Source organism: Salarias fasciatus, chromosome 17 (assembly GCF_902148845.1).
Source record: "Salarias fasciatus chromosome 17, fSalaFa1.1, whole genome shotgun sequence".
NCBI lineage: Eukaryota > Metazoa > Chordata > Actinopteri > Blenniiformes > Blenniidae > Salarias > Salarias fasciatus.
In genome coordinates, this window is record NC_043761.1 from 21,706,151 (window position 1) to 21,720,611 (window position 14,461).

Genomic DNA, 14,461 nt, shown 5'->3' on the forward strand with positions numbered 1-14,461 from the left:
TTTTAACATTCTTGAATGCAAATTGTGGGTATAAGGGAAACGTGTCATTAATAATAATAATAATAAGAATGGATTTTATTTATAACACACATTACATTTGTGGGCGAATCTCAATGTACACAATCAAGAAGACAATAAAAACATGTTCATTCTTCAAAGTGACCTGCTACCTATACACCTGTAAAACACACACACACACACACACACACATACATTAATTTAACCTGCCAACGCCTCAATCAGTGTTTGTCTACTTTTTCTTTTCACAGTTGCACTCATGCTACACAGTCATGTTACTGTAGCAGTATTAATGAGGTGCAGGTTTTCTCTGTCAGCTTGACTCTGGCTTCTTTGCTGCATATCCGAAGCAGGATGGTGTAAACATTTTATCAAACCTAAATCTGCTCAGTCCTAAAGAACTTGTTCTAAGGTAAGACATTTTTTCATGTTAGTTTCATGTTGTAGATTTCAAGACTCATATTTCTGTAATTGTGTAATTTCTCTTTTACTTTTTTGCATGAGTTGTGGAGAAATTACATATTATATTAGACTTTTTAAACCATCACTTAGTTAAAAAAAGTCACTTTTAACTAATCTTTGAAAGAAAAAAAAACAAGTAATTTTCTCTTACTCCAGAGACACAAAAGCATGCAATTGGTTTATATATGAAATCCTTCTTGGACCTCCAAAACAATCAAACAAAACATAATCTAAGCTAAATTTTTTGACTATTGGATGGAAAAGTGTAAAAGTAGATTTTTGTGAATGTTACTGTGTTTGGCTCATTGGGTCCAGTCTTTGAGAACATTGCAGAATGTTGTTCGAGATTACCCAAAGCTCAAATAGCCCAAATAATTCAAATATTGGCATTATCTTGTAAGGAGTGCTTGTCTTGGTTGTCAGATGACTAGTAAGAGATATTCCAGGTTGTTGAAATTATAAAGTCTGCTACATTGCTTGTATTGTGAGTTTTTTTTTTTTTTTTTTTTTTTGGGTTTGTTTTCATCTTCTTGTCCTGCACCAGCTGAAGTGGTCAGAGTACTCCACTGGACCCAGAGACCACCCGTCATGGAGGTCAGACCTTCTCAAAGACAAAAAGTCAGCATATTTTACTCCCAAAAGTACGGCTGCATCTTCCTGTTCTTGATTGTGGGTGTTCTGATCTTCATGCTGTTCTGCACGGACATCATAGAGGTGAGAATTTTCTTCAGTGCAAAAACAAGTAGGTGACCAAATATGAACTGTTGAATGTTTCATTAACCAGAATGCGATTTACTGGGTGGAGTGGAAGGGATATTTTCCAATACCCCCTTCAGCAACAATTAAAAACATTTGTCTGCCCGATAATGTCTCCCCATTCTCTTGTATTATATTGTATATATACTATTGTAATAGTGTCAAATTGCACAGTGATCAGCCTACTACCCTCATGAAACAAAAATCTAGCACATCAGAAAATATCATGCAAGACAGTGTATTCAGCAATGCATTCCCATGTATGAGATTTAATAATTATATTTTCTAACATATTGCAAGATACTGAAAACGGCAATTATTTGTATATCCATCAATCAATCCATGGATTCGCCGGGGCCTCCTCTCTGTGAGACATGCACGGAACATCTCCCCCAGGGAGGCATCTACACAGATTCCCAAGCCACTTCAACTCCCTGCTCTCTGTGTGGAGGAGTAGCAGCTCCACACCGAGCTCCTCCCTGGTGACTGAGCTCCTCATCCAGGTCCCGGTTCAATGAAGCCAACACAACAACATATTTTACAAAAAGCAGAGATGAAATTCTGCAGTCCCCAAACCGGTCCCTGCCACTCTGTACCTACATATTGTGTCCATCAATATTATAAACAGAATTGCTGATAAAGGGCAGCCCTGCTGGAGCCCAACATGCACAAGGAACAAGTTCGCTTCCTGCTGGCAATGTGGACCAGACTACTACTTTGATCATACAGGGACCAGATGAACCTTAGGAAGGGGCCCTGGACTCCGTACTTCTGATGCACCCCCTATAAGGTACGACAACAGACATGGTGGAATGCTCCTCTCCAGTACCCTGGAATCAACTTTCCTCAGGAGGCTGAAGAGTGTGATCCCCCTATAGTTGGAGCAAACCCTCTGGTCCTACTTTTTGAAAAAGGGAACCATCATCCCCATCTGCTGGTCCAGAGGTACTACCCCCGACTGCCACGCAATGTTGCAACTGAAACAATCCCGACACATCCAGAGACTAAGTACCCATCCACACGAAGATGAATCCAGGCCAAAACTCAAAAATATTTGATCAATTTACCCTGTCATCCACACAAATTCAGCATTCCGTGGACCTGAAACCAAACATTTTTGAAACCAGGTCCCAGGGTGAACAGATCTGAAAACTGTTGAATCCATGGCTCCGTAATTACTCCTATTTTGGAACGTTTCCTGATACGCTTGTGTCATCGCGCTATGTCGTAACAAATGCGCATGCACAGAACACTGTAAACAACAATAACAATGGCGCTGTGCAGTGTAACAGACGTCCTGCTGAAGACTGCAAGCCTTTTGCGGCTTTTACAGCAAAATATTGCACTCCTTCAGTACCACCGGATACAACAAATCAACATGGAGAACACAATGCTTCATGTAATGTTGGATCGACCACGAAAAAGATAACGAAGGGCTACTAGGCAGAGGTGTTGGGTCAGACCTGGAAGAACCAGCAGCTAGGGCATGCGCTATGATATTGACATGTATTTCCAGCGGTTGTCAATGAAACACCACCTAATGGCCTGGCATGTTTTTGCCTGACTCACAGCCCTGCCTGTTTCCATTCTCAAAGTCCTTATTCTCCTGGGACTTGGTAGTTTAATAGTTGAGAGTAAACTGGTACAGCAGACCAACTTGGTAGTCTGTTCCTACGAATGTTCATGTACTCAGCATGACAAAAACAAGCCACAGCAACTACAAGTGGCCCAACATGAAAACGTCATTAATTAAAGTTTTTCTGTCATGTCAGTGTAAATGGACATCTTTTTCAAAGTGTTACCACATGAATGCGAAATTTTGCTGAAATGGAAAAGCAAAAACAAAGCGTATTCACCTCAAACATTGAGATATCCCTTTACTTGAGTTTTCTCTCTTAACACAGTTGTGAAGACACTCTTTGATGGTACGAGGGGGTACCGGAAAGAAACCTGACTTTGTTTATAAAATTAAAACAAGAATGATTTCACAGTTTTGGTTGTTCAATCTCGCTACAGCATGTTCTTGTGCAGATCTCTGCAAAGTATCGTCTCACAAAGTTACACAGGGAAAGCACACACAGCACTGACGTCAACACAGCAGGACCCCTTCTTCGGAAAAGCACAAATGGCAGAACACATCACTAATGCGATCAGCGCGCAAGCATCAGATTTTGTTTTTTGCGTGGAAAAACTGCCTCAGAAACACTCACCATGGTCCAGGAGGCGTATAAAGATGGTGCCCTAGGGAGAACGCAGGTGTACGAGTGGTATGGGTGCTTTAAAAGGGGCGAAATGTCCATTGAAGACCAGCCCCGCTCCAGACGACCCGCATCCTCACGCACGCAGGAAAAGATCCGCGAGGTGGAAGCCGTGGTCTTGGCTGACAGGCAAAGGACGATCGGGGAGGTGTCCACCTTGACGGGGGTTCCGTGGAGTTCCTGTCAGGAGATCCTGTCCCAGGATTTGGGCTTGCGGCGGGTCGCAGCGAAGATGGTTCCGCACGTCCTCACTGCGGAGCAGAAGGCGGCCCACGTGGATGTGTGCCGGGAAATCCTCCAGCACTTTGAAGAGGGCAAAGTCATCATGGCGGATGAGACCTGGTGTCATGCCTACGATCCCGAAACGAAGCAGCAGTCGAGCCAGTGGCAACACCCGGACTCCCCTCGGCCGAAAAAAGCACGCCAGTCAGCGGTAAATGCCATGTGGTAAATGCCATGCTGATCTGCTTTTTCAACGCAAAAAAGGGTAGTACACAGCGAGTTTGTGCCACCGGGCAGTCTGTGAACTAGGACCACTACATCCAAGTCCTGAGGCGGCGCCGAGAAGCAGTGAGGCAGAAGCATCCGGAGCTTTGGCGGGATGGCGAGTGGTGGCTGCACCACGATAACGCGCCGGCGCACCGGGCCCTGCGCGTAATGCAGTTCCTGGCAAAAAACGGGATGACCCTGCTGCCTCATCCGCCCAATTCGCTGGACTAAGCACTGTGTGATTTTTTGTCTTTTCCCAAGAATGAAGAAAGAGCTGAAGGGGTGGAGATTTGCGGACGTTGGGGAGGTTAAAAAAAAAATCGAAAGACGCTCTGCATGGCATCCTTACACACGAGTTTTCAAACGCTTTTGAAAGCTGGAAAACACAGATGCAACGGTGTATTCAAACCAGCGGGGATTACTTTGAAGGCGACAGCTTTGAATAATTGTTAAAATAAAACAAACGAAACGTTATGACCAGTGTCCGGTTTTTTTTTCGGTTCTCCCTCGTATTTCTTACATTTCTCTGTCTGAGCCCTATGTGCTTTAAAAGAAAAAAAAATGTACAAAATGCATCACAACATAACAAAAATATTTAGCATGTCTTCTTGTGTTTTTCTTTGAAGGTTCGTCATTTGTGGCACACACAATTAGTAACTTTCTACCAGTTCCAGAATAAATCCAAGCCCATTGCCAACATCTCAAGAAGTGTCACCAGCCACCACAGCTTGTGCAGCTTTCGACCGATTTCCCCTGAAGAGGCTCTTGAGGAAGAATTCATACTTAAGTCCATTGCTTGGCCTAAATATCCATCAATTAAACATTTTTCTTCCTTGCCAAATACCAGCCATCCAGCCTGTGGCAGTTTCACCATTCTCCCAAGAAGAGGAGGAGGAAGGCGCATTGGGGATCAGCTTGAAGTCTTGATCCAAATACAAGACTGCCACTGCTGTCCCAAGAATTATGGGGGGGACGTTTTACTGGCGAGTCTTCACAATCGTGATCTTGAGGCTGGTGTGGCAGGAAAAGTGGTGGATCACCTCAATGGAACCTACTCTGCTGTGTTCACCCTACTCTGGAATGGAAGTGCAAAGATTGAGGTAACTCTGATGGGATGTAGATGTTGTTTTCTCTTATTAACATAGTAGCCACACTTACACCAAGGCTGGTCAGCAAATAAAGTTAAGCAACAAAATGAGATGTTAGACCGTTCAAAATCTTATAGAATTTGTAGATATTTTGAGGACATTTTTGTGTGTTTTTTTAAACTGCTTCATTCAATTTGACAAACTTTCAAGATGACTTAAATGGATCAAAAAATCCATTGTGTTTTGCTATAACATATTAATAACTGATAACTTGTATAAAAATAATTACAACTCAGTTACTTTAAGTGAAGTTTCCAAGAACTTTTTACTTTTGTCATTCATGAAATTAGATGTAACGCTGCTCTCTCTCTATGTCCAGCACCTTGGGTGAGCTGTGAACTTTAGCAGGTTTTTTTCCCTGTGCTCTTGAGATAAATTTGTGGTCTTAAAGCTACACTACCTGATTCTCTGGATTTGAACTGTAAACCACGTCCCCTTCTTCGCGCCACTCTCACACAGTCCCTCCCTCTCCCTCTCTGGCACCTCCTCCGTGTGCGTGCATGAGATTGATGACATTCAGCGAATCAACTTACAGTCCAAACCCCCCCCCCCCCCCCCCCCCCCCCCCACACACCACACACACACACCACACGGTGCTCATTTCATGCACAACAAATACGCAAACTCAGGGAGCTTTCCCGTTGCTCCAGACAGTTTAAAACCCTTACAGAAAATGCGGCACATACATTGTCAGTCTGTTTTATTTAGTATCAAAGTTTATTTGATACTTAGCTTTGCCTGTGCTAAGCCCGCCCCTACTCACCTCGAAATTTGATTGGCGGATCAGGACCCGGAGCGTGCTAAGAGAAGGCGACTTTGTCTTCCGGGTTTTGCCAGGGTAAAATGCTTATTTATAAGGCTGAGAGAACTCACCGATGACAGTGCTTGAACGAAATGACTACTATTACATCACACTGTATGACAGTAAAGCTAAACTTACTCTAAAACAAGAAAAAAAAATTGAGTAGCACAGCTTTAAGACAGGGGTGGCACACATAAAACCCATCAGCCAAAATCAGCCATAAAAGCCTCCAATCCAACCCAACAACCGACTAAGCAAATTGTTAAAATTTGGAGAAAACACACTTAAAAAATGCTAATTTCTTAAAGTAATGGACAAAAACAACACCGAGACACTGAGAACATTGTGGAGAAACTAGCAGAAACCTCAGAGACAGGGTGTTTGTGCAAACATGCACAATTGCAATAGTTTTTGACATTTCACTGTATTTGTCACATTAGCTGCATGAGGACTTAAAGGCAGGCATCCAGGGTTGAATTAAACCTCATTTAACAAAAGCGGATTTACACAGAAACAGAGCTCACGCAGGTGAGAGCACTGACACATTCACTACTGCATACACAGACAATGCACATGAAGAAAGCAGGGCTTAAACAGGGAGACACACAGGTGGAACACATGAGGCTGATGGATCAAAAGGGGAAAGAAAATTGGAGGACAGAGACAGGGGAAGGACACACTGAACAGCAAGCTGGGCTGGAACACAGGGAGGAGCAGAGAGAGACTTGGAGTCAAAGAACACATGGGGAACAGGCAAGAGTCAGGGACACGGGAAACTTGTGGACCAGACTGATGGGACCGGGGGAACTCAGAAAAATATGATTAGTTAGTTTTAATTGAAACGAACATTAGAAAGTAACATAAAATAGATGGAGATTCTCTAAAAATTTTTCCTTCATAAGATATAATTAATATTTGGTTTCATACAGACTACAAAATGGTCTTTCAACTGAGTGAAATAACGCAAAGGTCTGCATATAGCTGTTAACAGTTCTGAATATTTCATATTTCACTTTTCACAGGATTTTGAATATTTCGCTGTCATGCAGTTTAACTCATGGCGAAAAATTTTACCCATCAGGTGACACTGGTTCACTCCAGTGAGGCAGTTGAAGTGCTGAGCAGGCAGACCAGCGAACACCCCGATCGGATATACTTCAAGAGCCTCTTCCGCTCGGGTTCGAAGAATCTCTTCGCCAACTGCAACGTCTGCCTGCGGTCGAGCCAGGCACTGCAGTGCAACTACACCGATGTCCGTACGGGCGAGCCATGGTTTTGCTACAAGCCAGAGAACCTCAGCTGTGATGCCAGGATCAGTCACTCCATGGGAGGATTTAAAAGAAAACTCAGGCCGAACGAAGTGAATCTCTTTGTAAGGTGAGTAATACCCCTTCCCACTGAACCTAGCAAACAATCGGCAATTGACTTCTGTCCCACTGCCTGCACACCCGGTCGAATCGCTTGCAGGCGAGCTGCGTGGTTGCGTTTTCCTGCGCTGATGATGTCCCATGTTGATGACATCATCAGCACGATGGAGCACAGCGAGGTAATGTCGAGGAGCAATCCCCATTACCTGTCGGCGAATCTCCTCTTCCCCACGGATCAAGAGAAACTCTCTGATTTCGCTATCTTGCCAATGCTGGGTTATCTTGATGAAGGACATCTCACGCTGTATCCAAAAACAAGCGTGCTAACCTAGGCATGCTACGTCGACATCATCACGTAAATTACCTCATCAACCCGGGTCTGCCTTTCCCACTGAAGCTGATCGGAGGCGAGCCGTTTAAACCTTATCGCACTGCCATGAGGAGCTGATTATTGGTGGGTTTAGATGGGTTTTTTGGCCAGTGGGAAAGAGGTATAATATTGTTGTATTGGCAAAGAGTCAAAAACCAGGCAGTCAAAGAACACAAGGAGAAAACACAAGGAATTGCAGGATGACTGCTTGCATGAACTGAATAGATCATCTGGCACAGGTGGACAAGGAAGTTACACATTTATGCATACTCAGGGAGGAGGAGCTGACAGGGGATTGGGATAATGGAAAGGCTGAGGGAGTGAAGTGAGGTGAAAGAGCGTGAAAGAGAGACAAGCACACAGGAGGGAAGAAAGACATACAGAACACAGGGATGACAGAGAGGAGCAGAGAGTCCTGGCAAGTCGTTTGTTGATAGAGGTAAATAGGAGTAAATAGACATACACTGCAGGTTCTATCTCCCTGCTGTTGAACTGGCTCACATGAATGCGTCAGATGATTGGATAGTCTAACTTTGTCATTAGGTGTGGCTCCCTTTTTGTTAAAGCTAGGGTTGGCGATTTGAAAGAGATACATTTTTTTAAATACTGGTTAAAATGATCTTTATGACCCGATGGGAAGCAATTCATAGCGTGTTCTTAAAGTAGTTTGGAAAATATCCGCTATCTACAGCAGGAGTAAAACGGGAAAAACAGCAACCAATTGTCTTGACGGGACACCTTTTTTTAAACCAATCAAATCCCTTCACCGTTCGACCTGCCCCCTGCGCGTACATGTATGCGTGCACTGACCCTGGTTCAGTGCACGCGTAGAAGGACGGAGCGTCGTTGCAGAATGGCGGAGAAGAATGTTTGGGGCTTTACTTACCGGTGAGTGCGCCATAACTTGTCGTAGTGCAAATAAAGAAAAACGAAGAAACGAAGCGCCGAGGACAGGTTACGCCAGGGACGCACTGGACGCGGAAGTGCCGCGCGCATCGCGCGCACGAAACGTCTCCGCGTCTCCGCTCCCAACGGAGCTCCTCCAATGGGGTGGGAGCTGGGCGGAGCCTTGGGAGATGCTACATTCGTGCTACATGCTAGTTTTCCAAGATCGCCAACCCTAGCTTTAATGCCCAAACTAAAAAAGCAAACAAAAAATGCTGCAACTGCACATGCACAGCACATCTGTAGTAAATAATTGTTCTGCACATGGCGTTGTTAATATTGTTATTGTGGCATCCATAGTGTCATGAATCCCAGTCCATATTCTCCTGGATTTGATAGTTTTTTGGTAACACTTTACTTCAAGCACCCCTGCATAACACATTATAAGTACATTATAGCATTGTATAACTAGAATTTGCCACCCAGAGAGCGCAGACCTCCGCCACAGTTCAAATCAGTCACCAACAACAATAAAAGATTCCTGGATCCAGACAGTGATCCGGATCATCACCAAAATTGAATGGATTCTAAGTTAGCCCAAGGCCCACCTTTCCACAAAGTTTCATTGCAATTCGTCCATAACTTTTTCCATAATGTTGCTCACAAACCAACCAACCAACCAACAAACTGCAGTGATTACATAACCTCCTTGGGGAGGTAACTTCCGCTTTGTCATGCTGTCAATCAGTGTGTGCGCGCAGCCAGAGGGACTTTACGCTTACCTCAGATATATTCATTGTCTGCTAAACATCCACTGTAAACAGCTAAACATGTAAGATGCTGTAGGACTCGGAGGCACTCATTTTGACCCCAAAGGTGATGCGCAAGGACAATTAAAGGGGCATGGCTTGGTAGCTCACAAAAGCAGAGGGAGGGTGGAACCTTGAGACGTTGGATTAAAAAAACCTCTCTCTTTCAAAACTCAGGGGAGCCATCTTCTCCTTGTGATGTCAATATGGTAAAACTGACCGTTTTCTCAGGTACGGGAGGGGCTGCCTCTTTGAGCAGCAGAAAAACGAAGAAAGCTCAAACACACAGGCAAGAAGGGAAAAAAATGCTTTGGGGGTGTTTTTGATGAGTACATAAGTATACAACAAGGTTAAAACATACAAAAAGTGAATTTTGCATGATACAGCCCCTTTAAGACATTCACTGAGGAGTGGTTGTGGTGGTAGTTCATTGTAGCCAGTGGCAGTAGAAGCTGGTAGCTGGATTCTACGCTGCTGCTGGGGAAACCTTGCTCCTTTAAAATCCTACAATGCACTTTTTGGCACTTTTTGCAATTTTTTTCTTTGCACAAGAAAATAAAAAGAAGTGGACCACTCATCTCCTCATGGCTTGCTGTTTTCCGTTGCTTGCGCTACACTACTTACAATCATGACAGCTTGATACCCCGACTGCATCATCTGGTTGGCATCAGTGGGTGGACTCCATACCCCCGAAGCACCGCCCACAAGGTGCCGCAAGGGACCCGGTCGAACGCCTTCTCCAAGTCTACAAAACACACGTGGACTGGTTGGAAAAACTCCCTCGGACCCTCATTATCTGATGGAGGTATAGTATTGGGCCAGTGTTTCCAGAACGAAAACTACATTGTTTCTCCTGGATCTGAGGTTCGACTATCGAGCAAATCCTCCGCTCCAGTACCCTGGAATAGACTTTCCTAGGGAGGCTGAGGAGTGAAATCCTTCTACAGTTAGAACACATGTTCTGGTCCCCTTTTTAAAAAGGGGAACCACCACCCCAGTCTTCCAGTCCAGAGGAACCCTCCTTGACTGCCACGAGATGTTGCAGAGAAGTGTCAACCAAGACAGTCCCTGCAAATCCAGAGGTCCTAAAGATAATCTCATGTACTCCCGCACCTTGCCACCAAGGAATTTATTCAACTTGGTCACCTGTCCATATGAATGTCTGTGTACTCACTAGTGGTGGGTGGATCGATCCAAATATTGATAGTATCGATAGCAAGGTTAGTATTGGTATCGGATCGATACCAGCACGATGAGATTGGTATTTTTTTCCTGCTCTGGCACGCCCCTCCCCTCCTCCCTCTGCTCTTCAGCAGTGAGGGAGAGGGAGAGAGAGAGAGTGACAGCGAGTGAGGAAAAGCGAGGTGGACAGATAAAGAAGCGCTGAGTGGACTTATTTGACAGCTTCAGACCAAGACACTGCATCGTGTCATGTGTGCAGGAAGGTAATTCGCTGCTGTGGTAACACCACCAATAGTATAAGCAGTATAATCTGTCATGTTTGGAATGATCATGCCTTAATGACAAACCTCTGATTGCTTGAAAATGCTACATGCCAAAGAACTAAAATCTCATTCAGAAACTTGCTCAAAAGCCGGTGGTGAAGAATTATTATGAACGTATGGTAAAAATGAAGGTACAGTATATTCGCACAAAGTAACTGGCAATATTGGATGGAAAAAAAATGGTGCCATTTAGCAACATGAATCGCAGATGAGTAAAGCTTCCCTCCTCAACTATTCATCAGGTGGCTCTCCACTAAATTAAATTCTACTTTTTTAACTCATCATTTGAGAATATTCTCTTTCTTTAATCTTTCTCATATTTTAGCTTCCAAAGTGCTATTCTTTGAAATTTTGTCCTCATATTATTGTTAGCAGCTAATATGTGTTTTCCTTCAGTGGCGTCAACATGAAAGTCCCATTCAGACTTCTGGACCATCGATGTCTTCGTGCAAGGTCATCTAGACTTTGGTCCAACAATTTGATAAAAGAACTACAATGCAGAATATGGATTCTTTTAGTGTAATGGTTTTTCTATTGTGAATTTTTTATAGATGAACTCAATTCAACGATGAGCAGTGGGAGGTGGAGACCTTCTGGTTTTTACTACAAAGGTGTGTGGAGATCACTCGGTGGAACTGCAGTTCGGGAGTTCGACGCAAAGCAGATGACTCAGTGTCTTAAAGGCAAGCAGGTCCACATGTATGGAGACTCCACCATCCGGCAGTGGTTTGAGTATCTGAATCAAGGGCTGCCAGGTGAGTTACACAACAAGTAGTTTTCTAGTTGAGTCCTGAGTTGTTGTTGTTTTTGTTTTGTAATGAAACTGCACACAGAGAACAATATGCTATCAACACTACAATTGGAAGACATATCCATTTGGACAGACAATCAAGTTGGATTACTATTTCTGGTGACTCTCAACGATAAACCTCCCAAGTCCTAGAATTGAGTCATGACACTCTGGAAGCTGCCACTGTTGTTATCGTTCAACGACTCACACTTGTAGAAGAACTATTTGTGACAGTCATGGTGCACATGTGCAGTAGTAGCATTTGAAAAGTTCTAGAAATCGTTCTCAGAAAATTGTGTTTTCAGTGGTTATGGGGCCTCTGTGGTATCATTTGACTCCTGTTTAACCATTTGTCTTTGTGTTTACCTCAGGTATCAGACAGTTTAACCTACACACTTCAAAGCAGTCTGGACCCTTCGTGGCCTTGGACTACACCAACAACATCATTGTGACATTTCGCTGCCATGGCCCTCCGATCCGTTTTGGAAACGTTCCGATTGGTGAGCTACGTTACATAGCCAACGAGCTGGATAGCGTTATCGGAGGCAGCAACACCATCATAGTTCTTGGCATAGGTCACACTTCAGCACTTTTCCCATGGAGGTCTACATCCGACGGTTGATGAGCATCCGAAGGGCGGTCGTACAGCTGCTAGCCAGAGCTCCGGAGACTCTGGTCATTGTCCGAACTGCCAACCTCAAAGCTCTGACACTCTATGAGACGCTGACCAACAGTGATTGGTACTCAATGCAGCGTGATAAGGCGCTCCGAGCCGTGTTCAAAGGTACAGGCGTTCATCTAGTGGACGCCTGGGATGACTCTCGCTCACAACCTGCACACAACCTCCACCCAGATCGTCCCATCATTAAAACATGATCAATGTGCTTTTATCATATGTCTGTCCAGCAAAAGGCCGTTAAATGCAGACATGGTTATTATTATGAACCACAAGTCTTGAGTGAAGAGGAGAAGGTGGGATGGTACAAAAACTGTGATTTTGATTTTTAAAATCAAACAAGGTGTGCTTGTTAATGCTGAAAAATGGGACAAAAAATACAAGACTCAGTGCAGCTAAAGTGAATACGCTTCTCATTGTTTACACAGAACACAATCACTTAGGTCATGCTGAGTATAAATCATCATTATTGCAGACACGAAAGGTTTGGAATTTAGATAGATAGACTAAATGTAAACAATGACATTCTCTTTAAGGTTTAGAAGCTTTATTGTCACAGCAAGAATGTTGTGGGCTCAAATCTGAATCAGATCCGTGTGTAGAGTTTGCATGATCTCCCTGTGCATTTGTAGGATTCCTCCAAGTCCTAAATATGTGTGTGTGGTGTGTGTGTGTGTGTGTGTGTGTGTGTGTGTGTGTGGTGTGAGTGATTGGACAGGTATGTAGGTGTGGAGAGAGTGTGGTGCTCAGTTACGTGGGGACTGTTTGTTTGGCCTCGATTGCGGCATGGTGCGGTTACTTCCCCTCAATTTTAATTGCAAACACACATACCTCTTCACTACTTATGAGCGGGGGAGGAAAAGGCAATGTGGTCTTGCTACACCCCTGTATATCTATGATTTTACGGCCAGCGGCCACATACTGCGAAACGGCTGCACCGCGCAGGTCGGAGCCCTCACGCAGTACTTCGGCACCCATAGAAGTCAATGAAGTCGCAGGCAGAGCGCGCCACAGCCCGCGCGAGGCCTGCGTAGAGCGTACGCCTGCCGTCATCCTGCGGACAGCTCTCCACACAACTTCGGTCCAGGTCTATTTTTTCCGGAGGTGCAACAGAGCCGGAGTTAATTTCCCATAATGTCAAAGCACAACAAGAAAACAAAAGAGTGCAACATCCGTTTTATCAAAACAAATTACTGACAAAAAGTAGACTTATTGCTATTTGAGGCATATTATATATATTATATAAGATGTCACACATATTTTTACATGTAAATTATACGCATATACGCTTTTATGCATGAGTGTTTATTTTGAAACCTGAACATGCTCTGACTTCACGCAAAACAAAGGAGTAGTGGAAGTTTTTAAACTTGAGAGAACAAGCATCATGGTTGACGAAGAAAAACTGATCCTGGAGGTACAAGACTACAAAATCCTCTAATGCCACTCATCCATTTTATAAAGATACAAGGAGAAAGGAGAACGCTTGGGCAAAAATAGCTGAAGTTATTGGCGTGAGTGATAAGTAAATTGTAACAATATAAAGTGCATGTTCAAACACATTTACATGGAGATCGTCATTAAACAAAAATAACTCCTCAGCTACATTTTACATTTTTAAATTAAGATATATGCACCAATAGATGCAGAAAAAGGATGCAGTTGAGCGCACGTCTGGTCAAAAGGTGGCGTGCTGTGAGGCGCAGCATCAGGTGGGCTCACTATTACGGCTGCGGAACGACCGCGAGCTTCGCAGCCGTTCCGGACTGCAGACCTGCGTAGTATGTGGGCACTCGGCGTTAGGATATATACAGCTGGAACGCTGGCCTGGGGTGGGTTAACCGCCCGTGGGGGCCAGTTCTCCTGGGTATGGCCATGACTGAGTGGGTGGGGTTGGTTCTTGGTCCCTACTAAAGAAAAGATGTTTTACTGACGCAATTATTTGACATCCAGAAGATGTCCTCAAAGGAGCCAGAACAAACCCCCTTCACAAAGACAAGTTCCAAAGGTGTATTTACAACGTCGTTTATGCATGTCCAATTTCTTCGTGATGTAAAATAGTAAAAAGAAAACATCTTTTCTTTAATTTCAATACAACATTCCGACGAGACAGTGTTGTGGCCCAT

General features: G+C 44.1%; 1 pseudogene; it reads left to right on the forward strand.

Moving 5' to 3' along the window:
* The first annotated feature begins 3,726 nt into the window (after positions 1-3,726).
* Positions 3,727-12,579, forward strand: LOC115404714 (NXPE family member 3-like; annotated as a pseudogene).
* Positions 12,580-14,461: the final 1,882 nt, after the last annotated feature.